This window comes from Acomys russatus, chromosome X (genome assembly GCF_903995435.1).
Source record: "Acomys russatus chromosome X, mAcoRus1.1, whole genome shotgun sequence".
Classification (NCBI taxonomy): Eukaryota; Metazoa; Chordata; class Mammalia; order Rodentia; family Muridae; genus Acomys; species Acomys russatus.
The window spans coordinates 116,498,258-116,516,791 of record NC_067169.1 but is presented as its reverse complement, the minus strand read 5'-3'; the positions used below and the strand labels follow the sequence as shown (position 1 = coordinate 116,516,791).

At 35.2% G+C, this 18,534-nt stretch overlaps 1 pseudogene; it reads left to right on the top strand.

Annotated features, from left to right (window-relative positions):
- Positions 1-16,202: 16,202 nt before the first annotated feature.
- Positions 16,203-17,273, top strand: LOC127184934 (etoposide-induced protein 2.4 homolog; annotated as a pseudogene).
- The last annotated feature ends 1,261 nt before the right edge of the window (positions 17,274-18,534 follow it).

Genomic DNA, 18,534 nt, shown 5'->3' with positions numbered 1-18,534 from the left:
ATTATAACCTAGTTATATCAATTAAGAAAAATAAATTATGTGGGTAATTGAGGCAACAGGTATAATAGTAATAAAAAATGTGGTATAGCTGATGGGTGAAACAGTAAATTATCATCCATAGTGCAAATTTAATTGGTCTGAATATGTGAAACAAAAGGTCTGGCTACTGGCAGTTTCATAATAATTGTTTCATGGTGTGAATAATGGTAAAATTAAGGTAAAGATAATCCTGCCATCAGAAAGAGAAAAAAGGGATTCCTAGAAATTGGACATGCAAGTGAAACATGTTTATATATACAAAACTTCAAAGAAAAGGGGGTTATTTTTATAAAGTTAGTCTTTTAGTTTGTTGCTTAATCAAGTAGACAGACAATTTTAATAATGTTCAGATATTCAGAATAAAGCAACTATGAAATAAAGCCTACAGTAGGCAATGTAACCCATTATAGCTCTATATTTCCCAATTGCAAAATTAGTCTTAACCATCTACAGAATTCCCCAAACCATACTCTTTATGTGGGACATAGCTCTTCCACATATATAACAATGTTAAGCAGCAAGGATACAATCTGTTACAGTTAACATGGAAATCTAATACAGTTACATATAGAACTGACTTACATATATTTTATATGGAAACAATTACTCATGTTTTGAGTGATTATATTGCCAACTCATATTTGTTAATCTTAACAAGATAAAATAATCTCAAAATGCTCCAATAAAAACAATGAAATTAATTCCTTTATGTCTTCCATTTTAGTGTTTTTATGGGACTCTTGAATACATGAATGAGTAAGCCTCTAATTGTTGTACATTCTCTTGGGCTTTTTCCTTTTGTTGGTTTTTTTTAAGTTCTCTCCAAATCCAATTGTTTGGCATAAAGTGATTTAAGAAAAGCAGAGTAGACACGGAGAGGCTGATGCTCTTTATAAACAAACTGTAGAAGTTGCACTTGCTATTGCAAATACTTAACAAGAGACCAGGTACATGTTAACAAATTAACCCAAGTACAAAAAAAGGAAACAAAGCACTTGTATGTAATATGTTGTTTACATTTACCCTGACAGAATTAAAAAGAAATGATCTGAGAATGTAACTAAGAAAGCAACACCTTTCTGGAGCAGGCTTCTCCATCATGAGCAAGCTCCTATGCTGGCTCTGAGATGGCCTATCAAGACTCTCTCTGACAAACTTTCAACTTCTCTTCAAACTCAATCTGGCTTTCTTCATGCCACGTTGCTATAAAAGCTCCTGGCTAACTTCATTTTCCCACTGAGAATAATATGAGATGAAGAGCTTAATAGATGTTGGGCTCAGATTGCTGAATAAATGGGTCCTTTTGTTGGTTTTATTTAACTTCTATGTGATAGTTTTGTTTAACATATTATATTTTGTTTTTATTTTAAATGTAAAAATAAATTAATGAGTGAACACCTGGCCACCTGAGTGAAAGTTAACAAGTGAACTGGCACTTATAGCTGCTAGGAAAGGGAAAAATCTGTTTTCTCCAATAGAGTGATATTAGATATATCAACAACTCTAGAACAGGATTCATGTTTAGGATTAGTGGACCAACTTATAGTTCAACTCCACTGCATATGTACGTGTGTGTGTGTGTGTGTGTGTGTGTGTGTGTGTGTGTGTGTGTGTGTACATGTTTTTATTTGGTTAAAGTTTGGTGGGATTGTTTGTTTTCTTTTCAGATGTGGTTTTATTTTATTTTAGTTTTTGCTTCGGAGTGTTGTTGTATTGGGTTTTTGTTTTCTTTTTGAGAAAGAACTTAAAGCTGAGTGGGCAGAGAAAGGATCTTGTAGGACTTAGAAGAAGGAAGGAATATAATCAAAATATATTTTATTTTAAAAATTATCTTAAATAATGAAAACTATAATATGTTTCATTTTATAATTGACAAATATATGTTTCTGTGCATTCATTTATATGTATGTGTATAATATAATATAAACAAGCTTTAATTTGGATACTGTATTTAATCTTGATGATGTACATGTGTTCCTCTTTTTCTCCCTCCTCTTTGTCCCTTGCCTACAACATATGAAATTCTTATATTTGAGTTCCAAAATACACTGGAAAACCAAAGCAACAAAGATTTAATAGATACTCAGTATTTGTAAATTCTACTACCACTAAAATCTATTTTAATATCAAAATCAATATACATAAGTTTTTCTTGGTCATTTCTTTACTTACATGCATAGTGTAAATAAAGAGTGTCTCCTGACCTTTGTGTTTACATATAAGACAGAAAATGCCAATACTCTTATTTTCTCGATTTAGTTCTCATGCAAATGGTAAAATGATAGAATGTTGTAAGGGACAGTGCAGAACGCAGTGTGGTGCAATAAAACAAAGCTGTAAGACAGGCAGGATTCAAATGTAAGTTCTGGTACTTCTTAATGGGGTGGCTTCTTCAGTACAACCATCAGACATTTCAGCAAAAGTTTAATGGTAGGAAGTTAATTTTCATGGAATTCAGTAAGGTGATGGTAGTATGTACTGAAGAGTAGATCCTTTAGAAGTTGGTCAGACCACACTATTTTAGACAAAATGAGAGACTGGATCATCCTGGCTCTATCATACTATCAACCGTGACTCCTCTTGGGAATTCAGTGACAAAACTGAGGTTCACAAAATAATATAATCCTTTAATATTGAGGAGAAGCCAGACTCTACGATAATATAAACTACCAGCTATAGTCCAAAAACAACATGTGTGTGTGTGAAGAGATTATCAATTCAACAGTGGGATAGGCATCTGAAAGAGTTGGAATTAGGAGACTTAGGATGCAGTGGAGGGAGAAAATGGAAGTGGGAAAGTGATGCAGTTATATTTAAATTAAAAAAATTTAAAGTTAAATAATTAAAATGTTATTAAGAGAAGAAAATTCACATATGACTAATTATATAGTTTGACTAATTTAATAATTTAGTCAACCTTTTATCCCTATTATTATTTTCAAACTTATGCCATAGAAATATTGAATATTACAATTTGAAAACTTCATCTTTTTTCCTAAGGAATTTTTGCATCTGTGGTTATTAGCCCTTGCTTGCCTCTTCATTTTCTGTCTTTAATTTACGTGTCAGCACAAAGCAAAATATTCTTTTTGGCATCTTGTTAACTCAGAGGACCATATCCAAATTAAGTCTTCTTCCTCTTTGTGTATCTATTTATTTATTCATCTAGCACACAGTTATTACACCAATCATTATTCTAAGAGCTTAGAAAGCAATCATATTTCTAGGCATTGAAAAAATTGTCACTGAGAACTAAAATTGGCCATAGATAACCAAGAAACATGGAACTGACTGAGCAGTGAGCAAGTCACTGCCAATGGATGATCTCACCACTGTGTATTTGTACAAAAGAAGGAAAGAAAGGATGTTTTTATTTTGATAGGTTAGGCAGAGGAAACGTTGAGGCCTTTGCCATTTGCTAGCCTCGTTATCATTCTCGTATGTGAACCACAAAAAATAAACCAAAATGAAGGGTGAGTCTTCTAGATAGAAAAAGAAAGCATAAAGATGATGATGTGAAAAAAATAAGGCATGTGTGAGTGTGATGTGGTCACCAAAAGCAAAGACCAGTATACGTAGCACATAAGTGACAAGTACAGGAATAAGAATTGTCCAAAAGTTTTCACTTCTTTGTTCTTTGCTCAAATCATGTCTTTAAAGTGCAATATGTTTAGATTAGTCACAAAGGGATGCTCATCATGTATTTAGTTTCCAGAACTTTTGAAAACATAAGTGTTGCACTCAGTGTTTGACTTTGTTCACATTAGAGTTAACATGAGAATTTGTAAAAAAAAAAAAAAAAAAAAAAAAAAAATATATATATATATATATATATATATATATATATATATATATATTGATTTCCTGTTATCACATGATTTAAAAAGCTACATTACTTGGAATTATAAAATCTTTAAAAATATTTACCTTATGCATTTGATCACAATCAACCCTATTGCACTCCCCTGTTTAATTCTCTTACTTCTTCTTACTACTCTAATAGTATTTGGGCTTAGTCAGAGTCTGAGACGCCCTTTATCTGGGAGATCACCAATGGAAACAATACCTTGCCTATACCTTGTCCTGGTAATGATAATGGGAGAGTTCTAGAGTGGAGGCCATGGTGAAAAGGATCAGAGGAACTATCAGCTTTGCACACTTTTCCTCTGCTCAAGTATTCAACACCAGCGTATCCTCTGTGTGTGTGTATGTGTGTGTGTGTGCACAGTATTCAATACCAGTGATTCCTGTGTGTGGGTGTATGTGTGTGTGTGTGTGTGTGTGTGTGTGTGTGTGTGTGTGTGTGTGTGCATAATGCAAGTGTGGGTGCTCTCAGAGAGCAGGAGAGGGTGTGGGATCGCTCAAAGCTGGCATAAGAGGTGAGTGTGGGCTGCCCAATGACAGAACTGAGCTCTGATGCTCTAAAGTAGCAGCAGATGCTCTTAACTGCAAAGCTGTCTATCTACTCCCATGTATGCTTAAGTTGTGCCTGCTACAACAAAGTATTTGAGACTGGATAATTCACAAGCAATACAATTTCACTATTTGGTGTTATGGATCTTGGAAATCCAAGATCAATACATCAACAGTTTCACTGTCTGCAGAGTCTCTTTCCTCACATACAGAGTATTTTCTATATGTCCACATGGCAGTAAGGAAAAACAATTTTATGGAACCTTTTGAGTGAAGGTACCAATTTCATTCACTATCTTTGAGCCTGACAACATAGGTATTTCCTCAAAACTGGTTTAAATTTACAGCATTACATAGAATATTATGTATCAGCATATGAATTTGGGGAGGGACACAAATAGTTAAAGCTGAAGTTTCTTTGCCATGAAGGGTGTTTGTACCTCCAATCTACTCCACCTTTACCTGTAGTAATATAAAATATGATCAAATTCCAAATATGTAACTTCTATACAGAAGTTTGGGGTACTTCTCAGATGTGTGATGTGCAGTTGCCAACTTCAGCTCTGGTATCATACATTGAAATTTCCAAAAGACTTGGCACTGAACATTAGGAATTATGCCATGATGAGCACAACCTCCTCTTTTCTTTCAAGGAATTATTTATCAGCATGGATGCCTTGCTCATTGTTTCATTAACTTTGCTGTTAGAATACAAGTGCTGTAATTCTATCCAGAATCACTTAATATTTTCCAAGTCAATTACCAAATTCAAATGAAAAGTACAATTTTTAACAATTGGCAGAAATCAAGCCTGTTCTGAATCTATTTCATATATATATATGAATTTACCTTTGCAACAAAGATCATTTCAGAAAACCACTACTGATCAGATTCAGTGTTGTTTGTTATTTCTTAGTGGACCAATGTTTTCCAGAGGCTTTAATTTACCTTCTATGACTGTAAATCTGGGATAATACTAATACAACTTTACTGTTAATTTAGGAGAATTGAAAAATAATGATATCTACAATGAACTACTATAATGTTAGGCATGCTGTGAGACTCAAACACTGTAGTTGTGAATACTGTTGTAGCCATTATACCTTATGTTTTACCGTCTGCCTTAAACAGACTAAATGCCAAATAGCATCAGAAAAGTTCTTTATAAGCAACACTCACCATAATAAATCTCAAATACCAACCTGCAATTCACAAGAATGTTCACAAGAATGTGCTGCTGACCTGGAAAGTGTACTTTACCTTGTTACTTCTTAATAAACAGAATAGTGTAAAGATAGGTTTGTATTTATAGGAAAGACCTGAAACTGACCTCATGTGGGATTTAGAAATACTCTCAAACTATGTAAATAAATTATATATATATATATATATATATATATATATATATATATATATATATATATAATGTTGGGAAAAAAAGCAACATGAAATTTGAAATGACAAACAGTGGGGCACACAGAACATTCTATTGCTAGCCAATGCCTACTTTTCTCCTTGCCCTCCTTAATGAATCATCACATTATATGCCCTTGTTCATTTGTAATTGTGTAGGTCCACGTGTCTACATTTTGGCTAGTGGAATTTACAGTGAATTACATAGGTTCTTATTATTTCTCAGGTATCCTTTGTGATTTTCTTTTTTATCATCAGGCACGTAGAAGAAGACAAAGGTTTTGACTGACAAACCAAAGGTTCCAGGAATTAGTGAGAACATGTTTTAAAATAACTCCCTCATTCAATGCATTTCAGTGACAATAGGGATGAGAATCCCACTGTTGATAGGAATGAGAAAATGATATTTATCATGCTAAGTCATGTATTCTGGAATCAGCCAGTAGAAAACTCTAGCAAAACTTAAATACTCATAACTGTATATTCACTTGCAAATTTTGGAACATAATACCTACACTATTGGGCTACGGAAAGGAATAACACATAAAACATCTAGCTCAGTGTCTGGGAAATTGTAAACATTTAATATATGCAATGATCTGCACCTCCAACTAGGCACACCAATTTTTTGTAACTGCTGAGTCTTTGTTTTTCTTACTACGTTTTGAAAATAGTGTTTTGTGTGACAGCAATTTTGACCTTTTAGAGTGATTCTAAGCTGTTTTAAAGTGTTGCAGACACATTTAAATTGCCCTGTAGTTTTTTCTAAATAATGAGAAGCTGGGGCCATTTTATCCACTGAAAAACTCACCAGTGCCTAAATTTCTACTGCTCTCAAAAACCACAAACAATCTTCTTCTGTGGGGAAGAAAACTATGCCATTCAATCTGGTGATTATGTTCCTTGCCTATGTTGATTTCAACTTGAATTATTTCAGTTTTCAAAAAATGCAGCTATTCACATTTAACATCACAGGACTGAAAAGAGTGTAGGCTGTAACTAACTACAGTTTTATATCTGCAGCCAGAAAATGATTGAAGCCTATTTTGGACTCCTGTGTTCTGTTTGTAATAGCACCATTTTTCCTTAATTGTTCCAGCAAAGACATCTCTTATAAAATAGCTGTAGTTTCTATAAAATCGGATAGAATAAAAGACATGCTCAGGTAACCAATTCATTATTTTAGAAAAGCATTGGTAGCTCTGACAAAATAATTATACAGAGAGTCACACAGCTAAAAATTCACTGATAGGCTTCATGTGCAGATAAACAACATATCAGAAAGGAAAGCAATACAAAAGATTTTTTTCTATCACACAGTTTGTTGGGTGCCTGAAATGTGCAGAGTACTAGAGGCTACATGGCATACATCTCAGCAAAAGCATGGAAATGTAGAAAGATTTGAGGTCTAGTTCTCTTTAGATTTCTATCCCTCAAAAATTACCAAAAACTTGTACTGCTTAATCATTGCCAATTTGTTATTCTGATATTCAAGGATGTATAGCACAAACCCTCGTCCAAACTGTTTACACAGACTGAACTACATGCAGGTGCATAAAACTTTCCTACAGCCATTTTTCATTCTACTGTTCTCTCACTCCTGCTGGTTCCTTTTGGAAATCCAATTCATCTTCTAAAACTCTATCTCCAGGGTTATTGATTTTATAGGTACTGATTACCTCTCAAAACACTTGAAATAGACATATTTTTCCACTTCCTTGTGTAAAAACTTTTTTTAAAAAACCTCATCTACTAAGCTTTGTACTTTCGGTCTCAGATGTTCTAGCATTTCACCAAATTAGTGACCTAACTGTCTTAATTTTATCCCTCACAGTGATTAATAGTTCTCTTTATATAGTTAATCTTTCATAAATAGTACAATAAAAATTTAAAAGCCTATTACAATTCTATTAATTGGTAAGGAACTTACCAATAGACATTCTTCCAAAGAACTTAAATAAATGGTTAATGAGCCCATGTAATGTAGCTCAATATTAATTTTCATTGCAGAAATGTATATAAAATCTACCATGAAGTATAGCTTGATACTCATTAACATAACTGTTATCAAAAATAAAACAAATTGCTAACAAAGCTGTGGAAAATTAGAACACTGTGCATTGCTGTTGGGAATATGAAAACAGTATGGCAGTTCCTTACAAAACTAAAATTAAAGTACTTCACTTCTAAGCACATACACAAAGAAATGGACTTTAGGAAAGTAAAGGACTTAACAGACACGTGAACACCAATATTTGTAGTATCACTATTCATAACAGCTAAAAAGCATTGTAAAATCTCATTTGTTCATCACCACTAATAAACAACCAGGATGTAGCTTTCATAAACAGTAGAGTATTATTTATCCTTAAAAAGAAATTCTAGGATGGCAAAAAGTAGTTAGTAATAACACTTGCCCCAAGCCTGATGCATGAATTAGATATACAAGAGCCACATGGTAGCAGGAGAAAACAGACTCCACAGGCTGTTCTCTGATCTTCTCATGTGTAATATGGGAAAAATGTTCACACATGCACAGCACACACAGACATAGAAATAGAGATAGGTAAAAATATGGATATATTAATATATAGATATCTGAAGTTCTGATGTCTAATAGAACATAAATGAATTATAAAATTATGATAAGTGAAAGAAACCAGGCAAATGAGAACAAGCATTGTCTTAATTTATTTAGATGAAGTGATACAAATGGACAAGTTTATAAAGAGAAAAATAGAGATTACCAGGTTTGGATGTAAGAGATCAAAGTAAAATTATGCCAGTTGCTACAGAACTAGTGCTTGGAAGAACACCTACAACAACGAATTGATAGATAAAAATGTTATGTTTTGCATATATTCCGACATAATAGATCTTCGGAAACTATAAATTGCTTAGGAAAACTAGCATTTAGAGCACTATAAACACTACTAGCTACATATGTGGAAGAAATTTGACAACAATGGAGTGCAGAAGAAATGAGTTAAAATTTTATACATCTAAGCATAAAAGGAATAACTGCCACACAGAATATTGATGGTCTGTGTTGTGAAAAATACAGAAAACACTTGATTACAATGTTTGGTGTATGCAAGATGTACTACCAGTATTATTTATCTGTATCACCAACAAATAACCAACTATCTGCTAAATGTTCAATGATAAATAAGCCAGGAAGATCCCAACTTAATCCTGCTGCTAATGTACAAAGGACAGACATGATGAGAGACAGGCTTTAAGTGCTGGAATCCAGGAGCAATACAAAAAAGAAACAAATCTAGACTTAAAGCAATTAATGGAAACAGCGAGTAAGATAAAAGACTAAACTGCCATGCCATGAATGTGTGGCCATAGTGTCTGGGTTCATATTTAGCAGATTATTCTAATAAATGATACTAGCCAATCCATGAGAATGGAATATCTAATTAAGGATGGCAGAAGATATAAAAATATCTTCTGGTATTGCACAGAATAATGAATTATAAATGGGCTGTATCCCTATTTTCTTTATTTTGTTATGACTGATAAATCAACATTTACAGTTACATGGCTATTTCAAAACTATATAAACACCAAGATAATCATTTTCTATTCTTCATAGATTGTTTGATTTTTACAAATATTCTTTCATGTGGAATATAATAATTATAATATAAATCAATTATCAATAGTTTCAAATTTGCAAATTGGTAATTAGCTAAAAAAGTAAAACACTAAACACAAAGGTAACTAGAAAATGGAAAAAAAATCAATTGGGAATATTAAGTAAGTTCTAAAATCACCTTGAGATGAATTAAATTCATTAGTAAGTAGGCTCACAACAGGTAACATTGCTTTCACCCATTTTATTACCTGACAATTCACTTAGAGCCAGAGGCAAAATTTATGCAACATTGAAGATCATGCAGAACCAACAGAACTGCCTAAAAATAACTTAAACTTTTAAATTTTATAAATGAGTAAAAGTTCTCCACAATACACTTAAAACTTGAAATAATTTCCCCTTAATTTAAATAAATTAGCAATATTCTATAAGGAAAATAAATAGCATGACAAAAAATGTACTTTAAAATTACTTTCAGGAACATAAAACATTATAAGGTGTCCTGTATATGGAGGGGGTGGGAGTGACTAGTGTTCATGTTCTATGCATAGTTTTTCTTCCTCACTAAAATAAGCAGTCACTGATAGGAAAATAATATTGGTCCTTCTCCATAATTTCCACAGGACTTCTGCTTATATTGTTTACAGCACTCTATTCTCTTTTAACATAAATAAAACATTCATGTCATGATGCTAGATTATATTTACCACACCCTGACTCTTCTCTTAATTCCTCTCAGATCCAGTTCCACTTCTAACTTCACCTAATTTCAAAGTTTTTTTTTAAATAACCCAGTAAGTCCAATTTACCATACCATATTCTAATGAACTCTTGTGTTTTTTCTTACTATACTGATATAATTCACTTCTGGGTCATTATTTTATCCTTAGTGTTTCCTAGGAACTCTGGAAAACAGTAGGTCTTCCAAAATGTCAACTATAAAGAGTCCCTATACAATTCTTCTGACTCACTGATATACATTTCTCACTCATTTTGGAACTTCTTTGGTCCGTAAATCCATCAATGATTCTGTATTATGGTACAAGAGCAAGGTACAAAAATCGGCAAGTATTCTAACTGACTTCAATGATCTTTGCAACTGAATGACTTACATCCATATATTAGACAAAGTGACTACTCAATGTCAGAAAGGCAAATGAATATAAATTAAGTACAAACTGTGATAAATGCAAAACAGTAAGCTTCATTAACTGAGGACGACTGTTTCAGTTTTGCATAGAGAAGTCAACTTGGGTTGAGCCTGGTTATTATCACAAAATCTTACTTGCCAAAGATAAGAGGAAATTAAAAGAACATCCAGTTAGACCAGGACCATTTGTTAAAGATGCTATCTATTTTCCATTGTATGGATTTGGCTTCTTTGTCAAAAATCAAATGCCCATAGGTGTGTGGGTTTATTTCTGGGTCTTCGATTCAATCCACTGATTAATCAACAAACCTATTTCTATGCCAGTACTATACCTTTTTAAATACTGTTGCTCTATAGTACAGCTTGGAATCAGGGATGGAGATTCCTCTGGAAGATCTTTTATTTTACAGGATTGCTTTAGCTATTCTGGGTTTTTTGTTTTTCCATATGAAGTTAAGAATTGTTCTTTTAAGGTCTGTTAAGAATTGTGTAGGTATTTTGATAGGGATTGCATTGAAACTGTAGATTGCTTTTGGTAAGCTGGCCATTTTTTACTATTTTGATTCTCCAGATTCATGAACATGGGAGATCTTTCCATCTTCTGATATCTTAATTCAATTTCTGTCTGCAGAGACTTGACGTTTGTTTCATGCAAGTATTTCACTGGCTTCATCAGAGTTACACCAAGGTACTTTATATTATTTGTGGCTACTGTGGAGTGTAGTTTCGCTAATTCCTTTCTTAGTTACCAAACCAAATTATCCAATTAAAATAATGGGCTACAGAGCTAAACAGATAATTCTCAACAGAGGAACATCAAATGGGCAAGAAACACCTAAAAATGCTCAAGTCCTTAGTTATTAGGAAATTACAAATCAAAATGACTCTGAGATTCCATCTTAGACCTACTAGAATGGCTAAGATAAAAAAAATTCAAGTAACAGCACATGCTGGTGAGGATGTGGAGAAAGGGGGTACAAACATGTACAACCACTTTGGAAATCAGTCTGGGGAGTGAGTATTGCTTCTGACATGAACTCTGCTACCCCAACCCTGATTTGATCACTTTCCTGTGGTGGGAAGGCCCATGGAGGGCACACAGTGGAAAGAGAAGCTGTTTATCAGGATGAGACCTGATAGATTCTGGTCATATGGTCTGGGAGGAAGTCCCTTTCTGTCTGAGGTCTAGGGTAGGGAAAAAAGGCAGAAGAAGGAGGGATGGTGAGAACAGGAGAGGATAACAATTAGCATATAATATGAATAAAACACTTAAAATTTAAAAAATAATTAAGAGAACACTCGGGTAGATCCAAGATGGCAGTACTAAAACATACCCTTCTTTGTTCAGCAGGACAGTAGTGACTCAACAGATACAACAGGATCAGAATAAGTCCATGCATCTTATCAGGCCTCCATGGATTAAAGCTGGAACTCAATAACAACAGAACCAACAGAAAGCCTACAAACTCATGGAAAGTGAACAAGACGTTAGGACTCAATGGTATCAGGGTAAGAGATGAAAATAAAAAAAAAAGAAATTAAAAACTTCCTACAATTCAATGAATCTGAAGGTACAACATACTCAAACTTACGGGACACACTGAAAACAATGCTAAGAGGAAAGTTCATAGCACTAAGTGCCTTTATAAAGAAGTAGGAGAGATCCCATACTACGAACCTAACAATACACCTGAAAGCTCTAAAACAAAAAAAAAAGCAAAGGCAACAAATGGCTGTAAATAATCAAACTCGGGACTGAAAACAATAAATTAGAAACAGAGAACAATTCAAAGAATAATCAAAACCAAAAAGCTGGTTCTTTGAGAAAATCTACAAGGTAAACAAACCCTTAGCCAAATTAACTAAAAGACAAAGGGAGAATAATTAAATCAACAAAATCAGAAATGAAAAGGGATACATAACAACAGATAGTGAGGAAATCCAAAGAATCATTAGGTCGTACTTCAAAAGCCTATATGCCACAAAATTTGTAAACCTAAAAGAAATAGACAAGTTTTTTGATAGTTGCCAACTACCAAAATTGAATCAAGATCATGTAAATAAATAAAATAATCCTACATCTCCTGAGGAAATTGAGATAATCATCAAAAGTTTCCCAACCAAAAAAAAAAAAAAAAAAAAGCCCAGGGCCAGATGGATTCAGCACAGAATTCTACTAGGCCTTCAAAGAAGAGCTAACACGAATTCTCTTTAAGCTACTCCACAAAATAGAAACAGAATGTACATTAACAAACTCATTCTATGAGACCACAGTCACCTTGATACCTAAACTACAGAAATACTATACAAAGGAAGCGAATTTCAGACTAATTTTTCTTATGAACATTGATGCAAAAGTACTCTCTAAAATAATTGCAAACCAAATCAAAGAACACATTAAAGATATCATTCCCCATAACCAAGTAGGCTTTATCCCAGGCATGTAGGGGTGGTTCAATATATAGAAATGCATCAATGTAATCCAGCATATAAGTAAACTGAAAGAAAAAAAACCACATGATCATCTCCATAGATGGCAAAAAGCATTTGACAAAATCCAACACCTATTCATCTTTAAAGTCTTGAGAACAGGGATACAAGGCACATACCTCAACATAATAAAGGCAATATATAGCAAGTCAATAGCCAACAACAAATTAAATGAAGAGAAACTTAAATAAATTCCACTGAAATCATGGACAAGACAAGGCTATCCACTCTGTCCATATCTCTTCTATATAGTACTTGAAGTCCTAGCTAAAGCAATAAGACAACTAGAGGAGATCAAGGGGATACAAATATGAAAGGAAGAAGTCAAACTATCACTATTGATGGATGACATGATAGTATACATAAGTGACCCTAAAAATTCTACCAAGGAACTTCTGCAGCTGATAAATACCTTCAGCAAAGTGGTTGAATACAAAATCAACTCAAAAACATCAGTAGCCCTACTGTATACAAATGACAAATGCACTGGGAAAGAAATTAGGGAAACTATACCCTTCACAATAGCCACAAATATATAAAGTATCTTGGTGTAACTCTAACCAAGCAAATGAAATACTTATATGAAAAACACTTCAATTATTTAAAGAAAAAATTGAAGAAGGTATCAGAAGATGGAAAGATCTCACTTGTTTGTGGATCAGGAGACTCAACATAGTAAAAATGTTCTTCTTACCAAAGGCAATTTATAGATTCAATGCAATTCCCATCAAATTTCCAAGACCTTGACAGACCTTGAAAAATCAACTCTCAACTTCATATAGAAAAAAACCAAAACAGCTAAAACAATCCTTTACAATAAAAATCATCAGGAAGAATTTTCCCAGATCTCAAGCTTTACTATAGAAAAACAGTAACAAAAACAGCATGGTATTGGCATACAAATAGACAGGTTGATCAGTGGAATTGAGTAGAAGACCCAGAAATAAACTTACTCACCTGTGGGCATTTGATTTTTGACAAAGAAGCCAAATCCATACAAAGGAAAAAAAGGTAGCATCTTCAACAAATGGTGCTGGCCTAATTGGATGATTACATGTGGACAAATACAAATAGGCCCATATTTATCATTGTTCACAAAACTAAAGTCAAAGTGGACTAAAGACCTCAACTTACAACTGGACACCTTAAATTTGTTAAAAGAAAAAGTTGGGAAGAGCTTTGAACTCATTGGCACATGAAACAACTTCCTGTACAGAACACCAACAGCCCAGACTCTTAAGGTCAACAGTTAATGAATTGGATCTCATGAAACTGCAAAGCTTGTGTAGGACAAAGGAAACAGTCCACAGAACAAAATGACAGCCTACAGACTAGGAAATGAACTTCACCAAACCTACGTTTGACAAAGGACTAACTTCCAAAATATATAAAGAACAAACTGTACAACCACTTTGGAAATCAATCTGGCACTATCTCAAGAAATTGCAAATAAGTCTAGCTCAGGACCCAGCCATACCACTCCTGGGCATACACCCTAAAGATGCCCCACCATATAACAAGGACATTTGCTCAACTATGTTCATAGCAACCTTGTTTGTAATAGCCAGAATCTGGAAACAACCTACATGTTCCTCAACTGAAAAATGGATAAATAAACTATGGTTCATTTACAGAATGGAATACTAATCAGCTATCAAAAACAAGGAAATCTTGAAATTTGCAGGCAAATGGATGGAACTAGAAACAATCATCCTGAGTGAGGTAAGTCAGACCCAGAAATACACACATGGTGTATACTCACTCATAAGTGGATATTAGCCACTTAATTCAGAATAACCACATTACAAGACAGAGACTGATGTGCTAACCAAGGTCCATGTAGGATGTGGACCTAGACATTCTGCTCAAATATAATAGACAGGTAGGCAGCACTGTCTCCTTATAGGTCCCACAATATAGGGAGTAGGGACTACTTCTGAAATGGACTCTGGCCCCCTAATATTGATCACTACTCCCTGGCAGGGTAGCCTTACCAGCCCACAAAGGAAGAGGACACAGGGTAGTATAGATGGCGCTGTATATCCTGAAGTCAGATGTTAGGGGAGGAGGGCACTCCTTTCTGGGGACTAGGGGAGGGAGGGACAGGGGTTAAGAGAAGGGCTGGGATTGGGATGGGATGAGGGAGGGGGCTAATATCGGATGTAAAGAAATCAAACTGCAGAACAAGTAGGTAACTTATATTGCTAATCCCAATATATAGGAATAGTTATGAGACTGGCTGAGATATGAATGTCTATGCATAGATAAGGCTTCATGTTGGTCACAGAATCTCTGTGACATATTATTAGATGCCATTCTTCATATGACATGAATTAAGATCTGCAGATGTCTTACTTCTGCTCATACAAAGAGCAGAGAATCAGCCTTAATTGTTCTGCGAACCACACACAGTTCATACAATTATAATTTTAGAACTGTATAATACTTGTGAGAAATTATATGTTTTCAGTCAAAAAAAAAAAAAAAAAAACCAGCACACTGATACTGCATCAGAACTGACAGGATTCATTCCTCTCAGCATGGTAGACACTAACATACTCCATCCATCATGTTCCAACCCCTGGCACTTCTGTTGCTGTTACCTATCAGAACAGGAGAGCTTTGAAGAAAGCTTCCAATAACAATTGGTCCAGCACTTCAGACTGTCAAACATAGGACTCCTATTAAGCCTTGAATTTCTCAACATTTAGAAACTAGACCACAAATGTTTAAACATTATTCCCAATTTTATTTGGGCCCCTACAAAGGTATTATTCACCTCAAATCATCCTCTAAAAATCTTAAGAGAAGGATGCCCCATTTCCCTTAAGGGGAAGTTGAGTAGATTTCTGTTTGCTCTCTTGGGCTACAGATCCCTATTTTCATTGGGAGTTGGTTATAAGTTACTATTGGTCTTATAAAGAAAAAAAAAACTATGTTTGAGTCAAGGATGTCTCTCTTTTCCTTTATCTTCCTTTTGTAGGTAAAGTGATAGGAGTTGAAAAAAAAGAGAGTTTAGAAATATTTAGGGGGTGCGGATTGGCGATCTGAACCTTGGTGGGCAAGTGCCCAGGCTGGAGCCATGGCAGTAGGGCTGTGGGGCCCTCCATGATGAGAGATTTGGGGGCACTTCCCTCTCTGTGTAATTAATAGTTGGGCAGTGAAGAGATGGCTGACAGTGTCAAAACCTTTCTGCAGGACCTTGGCAGGGGAATCAAAGACTCCATCTAAGGCATCAGTACCATCTCAACGCTAGATGCTCAGATCCAGTAGAAGAGAGAGCAGCAGTGTCAAAGAAGGGCAAATAGTATCTTGGCCCAGAGGAGAGCCCAGAGTATAGAGCGGAAGGAAGAGAGTGAGCCACGCATAATTAGAATTTTCCAGTGTGGTGCTTGGAAAGTGGAGTATTTTGGTTCAGTCTCCTCTTGTTTTATCAAGTGTTTATTCCTGTGCTTCAGTCAGTAACAGTCTGGATGACTGCTGATCCATCATGACATGGAGATGTTCAGTCATGGCTAGAATTCTTCCTCACGTCAATTTTAGGTGCTCTTTGGGTGTTTCTACTGTTTGTGCTTAGCAAAGTTGTGAATGCCATTTGGTTCCAAGATACAGCTGACTTGGCATTTGAGGTATCGGGGAGGAAACCTCATCCATTGCCCAGTTTCAGAATAAAAAATTGCTGACATGCTTTTCAACATTTTGCTACAGGCAGTTTTCCTTATTCAGGGGATGTTTGTGAGTCTTTTCCCCATCCTTCTCGTAGGTCAGCTAGTTAGTTAGTCTGCTGTGTATGTCTCTTCTCTACTCACTGTACTGTTGGTAGCGATTGTCAAACATAGAAAGGAATTGGCCTTACTACTTTGAAATTTGCTTGCCCCTGGCTTTTCTCACAGCAATGCAGTCTTCTTACATTATCAGTGGTTGCCTCTTTTCTATCCTGTTTCCTTTACTCATCATCAGCGCCAATGAAACAAAGACTCCTGGAAAATCATCTTTTCCAGTTGCGCCTCTTCTCCTTGGTGGTATTTTTAAACAATGGACTTTTCCACAAGACCTACAGTCAGCTCTGAGCAGCTCAACCTCTGCAGCAGAGAAATTCCCTTCGCCACATGCCACATCCCACATCCTTCTGCCAAACTGAAAGCTGCTGCAGGTCACTGAGTCCTGCTGTGAAGGGGATGGGTTAGACTGGGTGGAGGATGTGGCAGCTCTTTTCTCTGTTTTCCTCCCCCTGCCACGGAAGGCAGGACCCACTGCCAAGGGCCCTCTGTATATTCCCATCTCTTTGAATTGGAATCTTCCTGGCTCCAGCATGTGGATTTTACCACCATGCTAGGCCCGAAAGGACCGGAGTTTTCTAGCAGGTTTTTTTTTGTTTTTGTTTTTGTTTTTGTTTTTTTAGCATTTGGCAGCTCCTGTGCCTGAACTTATTTGAATACTTTTTCCCCTCCCCCTTTCCCGTGTCATCCCACCCTCTCCTCCTGCCTTCAGGCATCCCTGGATGAATGGGCTTTTTAATTTTAACTGTTGTATCTTGTGAATCTGTTGCTACTCTTTTTCTGTGAAGCACATACACTGGATGTGGGAGTGTAAAGGAGCATTCCAGTTTCTCTAGGTCACCCCCTCTTATAGCCATCACTGACTTCTTTCCTTGTAACTCAGCTTAGGTTTGGTCTCTCTTGCTCTGCTGCGGAAAAGGGAAGGAAAAAAAAAAAAAAAAAAGACCTGAAGAGATGGGACCTCAGCCAAAATGGTTGAGTTTTGAGGAGTGATTTTTCTCTCTTCCCCTTGAAGGGGAAACAGCTTTTCTTCCACTGGTACATTTAAATTCTCCCAGCTATGGGGTGGTGCCAGCTCTGGACAAGTGCCACTGTGTCATAGACTGCTCAGAGGATCTAAACTTTTTAATTCTGAAGATGAAACTCACTGTCAGCCACTGCCAGGTCTAACTGGTGTTTAAGGATTACTGGGTGCTTCTTGTACGAACTGAAGGGGTGAATGTGTTAAGCCATTCAGCCTGTGATTGGTGATGGTTTCCTGTCATTTTAAGAGTCTAAATATGGGGTGGGAGGGTAAATGTAAAAAAAAAAACTTGTACAATTTTAAAATATCACAACTAAACATGAGCTGGTTTCCAATTTTTTTAAAAAAGAAATATATAGGGACGACAAAACAAAAAGTATATTATTGAATCTAGTCCTCAACTAAACGCCTTGTTACTCACAAATAAGGTTATTTTTAATTCATTGGTATAGAATTTTGCGTATTGATGCAAAATAAGTTTAATTTTGATACATTGGTATAGAATTCAAATTTAAGAATATTCTTCACACATTATATATATATATATATATATATATATATATATATATATTTCTACTCTAATATGAGGTATTATACCCATACAACTCAATTAAAATAC